The sequence below is a fragment of the Myotis davidii genome, unplaced genomic scaffold (genome assembly GCF_000327345.1).
Source record: "Myotis davidii unplaced genomic scaffold, ASM32734v1 scaffold12, whole genome shotgun sequence".
NCBI lineage: Eukaryota > Metazoa > Chordata > Mammalia > Chiroptera > Vespertilionidae > Myotis > Myotis davidii.
Window position 1 is genome coordinate 51,879 of NW_006283630.1, and position 3,126 is coordinate 55,004.

The 3,126-nt window shown below is 45.7% G+C and overlaps 1 long non-coding RNA gene and 1 pseudogene across 1 annotated transcript in view; both read left to right on the forward strand.

The window, feature by feature from the left end:
- Positions 1-3,126, forward strand: part of LOC107183409 — an 18,118-nt gene that overhangs the window by 12,284 nt on the left and 2,708 nt on the right. The gene's annotated exons all lie outside the window — the stretch shown is intronic.
- On the forward strand, positions 1,465-2,611 carry LOC102773671 (annotated as a pseudogene).

A 3,126-nucleotide genomic window follows, 5' to 3' on the forward strand; every position in this document is an offset into this window, starting at 1 on the left:
CATGGATAATTGAGACCATTATAAACTTTTGAACAATAATAGATACAGAGGCAGAGCTGCCTCAAACAGATTGTCAAACTGCAGCGGGAAGGCCGGGGAGGGTTGGGGGGCGGGAGGTAGGGGGGTAAGAGATCACCCAAAGGACTTGTATGCATGCATATAAGCATAACCAATGGACATAAGACACTGGGGGGTAGGGGAGGCTAGGGGACTGCCTAGGGCGGGGGGAAAAAATAGACACATATGTAATACCCTTTGTAATAAAAAATTTTAAAAAAAAGGCATTTATTAAAAGACTATTATCTGTAAAAAAACAAAGAAAAAGAAAAGAAAAAAGAAAAAGAATTTAGACAAATAACAAAAATAGGCCTTGCTTTTCCACTCCCCTTCAGTGAAGTGCCATTCTCCATGGCATATGGAGAGATGGCACAACCTACTCTTTAGTCATCATTTAGCCAGGCATGTATTCAAATGTGGTAACATTTTCTTACAGTGGCCTGTGAATAGAACTAGAAGAAACACTGAAGATGCACTAGTAAAGCTAAATTAACTATAACATATTTTGTCTATATATTTAATATATATTTGCTATAATAATTATCTCAGTTTCTTGGGAACTTTGCTCTTGGGGAGATTCAAGTTGAGGGATGCTTATTTTCAATGCTGGAACTATGAAGAAAATGTTCTGAAGAAAACAGTTGGTATACTCCAGCAGGCACAAGATTGCACCTGCACCAGTTGTGTGTAATATGACTGCTATCTGTAAAGCAGCTGTGTATTGGGCTGTCTGTTGCAACTACCAAAGGGCCTGGTGCAGTATTTTGGTACTGCCTGAAGATATAGGCAGATCTTGGGAGGAATAAAATGACCACACTGAGCAAGGCCAAGAACCAAGGCACAGGTAAGAATATTTAAAATAATGGTAGAATTGAGTTGCGGGCCAGGTACGCGTTCATAACTTGCTCTCAGAGACCTGCCATAACGGGAGTGGGCTCTGGAGATGGTCACCCTGAGGATGTTGGCGTTTCCGCCAGGCAGAGCAGAAGAGTTTTGCTTTTCATGTGCACCTTCGAGAACCGTGGACTGAGGGGTCTGTCCGGAGCCTCCCCTCCTCTGCCTGAGACCCCGGACGGAGCTCGCCAGCCCGAGCCAGCATGCATGAAGTGGGAAGGGCGCTCAACCCACGCCCAGCGACCGGAGCCACCCCACCCCTCCCCCAGTGCCCATGGCTATGAGGGTGCTATCCAGCTGAGACCCATGCCCAAGCCACTGGCCCCGCAGGACAAGCCCGTGTTCACGCAGCTCAAGCCCATGCTGGGAGCCAGGAACTTGGCCCCCAACATGGCACTCTTCTCTGGCAAGGAGCTGGAGCACCTGCACCATCACCTGCAGGTGCAGCCCATGTACCCACAACCTCCACAGCCTGCGCCACCACCATTGCCAGGCTGACTGCCCCTCCCCGCCCTGCCCCCTCAGGAGTTGGTCCAATAAGATGCGAAATGAAGTATCTGACACGTCAGCTTCCTCCAGTTTCTATAATTTCAGAGTATAAAAAGTATAGATGAGACAGTTGTAGACCAGTTCTTCACTGACAGTAAAGGGTTACCTTACAGTCAGTATCAACATGAATGTCTTCCTCCCTGACATCACTCACCTGAAAACTGGCCTCTACAAATCCCAGAGACTGTGTGTAACACACAAGACAGAACATGTTTCCATTTTCAGCCACCAGAGTGAAATGACTGCCTCTCCTCCGACCCCAACACAGGCCCTCCTTGAGTTCACCAGCATATTCAGCTCACACCAGAACACAGTTCCAAAGGTGAACAATATTTTCATCAAACAAGAACTTCCTACACCGGATCTTCATCTCTCTACTCCCTCCCCTGTCTCCACACCCCCACACACACACGTCCACCTGTACCAGCTACTGAATACACCGGATCTAGATATGCCTAGTTCTACAAACCAGACAACAGTAACAGACACTCGACACCTTTTTTTTTTTTTTTTAGTAACAGACACTCTTAATGTTTCTATGTCAGCCACCATGGCAGGCCTTACTAAACTCACACACTGTTCTGCAGACTATGATGAAACAATTCCAGGGCATACCCCCTTGCACATACACAATGCCAAGTCAGTTTCTTCCACAGCAGGCCACTTACTTTCCCCCGTCACCACCAAGCTCAGAGCCTGGAAGTCAGATAGACAAGCAGAGATGCTCCAGAATTTAACCCCACACTTCCATCCTATGCTGGAATTTACCTGCCACTCTACCAGTTAATTCGCAAAACATCCAACCTGTCAGATACAACGGAAGGAGTAACCCCAATGTGGAGAAACGACGCATCCACTTCTATGATTACTCTGGCTGCACAAAAGTTTATACGAAGTCTTCTCATTTAAAAGCTCACCTGAGGACTCATACTGGTGAGAAGCTGTTCAAATGGACCTGGGAAGGCTGTGACTGGAGGTTCGCACATTCTAATGAGCTGACATGCCACTACCAGAAGCATACTGGGCCCAAGCTATTCCAGTGCCCGTGTGGAACTGCAGCTTCTCCTGCTCTGACCACCTGACCTTGAACATGAAGAGGTACCAGAACTGAGCTGCTGCAAGGGCCTGCATGCTTATGCAATCACACTGATGGTCTGCAGTTCACTTGGCAAAATTTTAATTACAAACTTAAATATATATATATATATACCGTATTTGCCGGCGTATAAGACGACTGGGCGTATAAGACGACCCCCTAACATTTCCACTCAAAATAAAGAGTTTGTTATATACTCGCCGTATAAGACTACCCCATCTTCCGCACACCTTCCACACACCAAATAAAAGGTAAAACAATATCAGATTTGATTTTAACATTTTAATTTATATTCAAATGCTTATGACATGCAGGAAAACTGTCACAAGGCTGTATGTAATCAATCATATACATAAAACAGTGCAAGTTTATTATCGGTAAACATACCGTTAATTCACTAAAGAAAACACACTCTATAGACTGGTACTGTAGATGCTTCTCAGGAACACAGGCAAGCAGCCCACAACCTAGAGGGACTGTCAATGATAGAAGTAAGATAACAAATAGAGGGAGAGAGCAAGTGCCGGCCA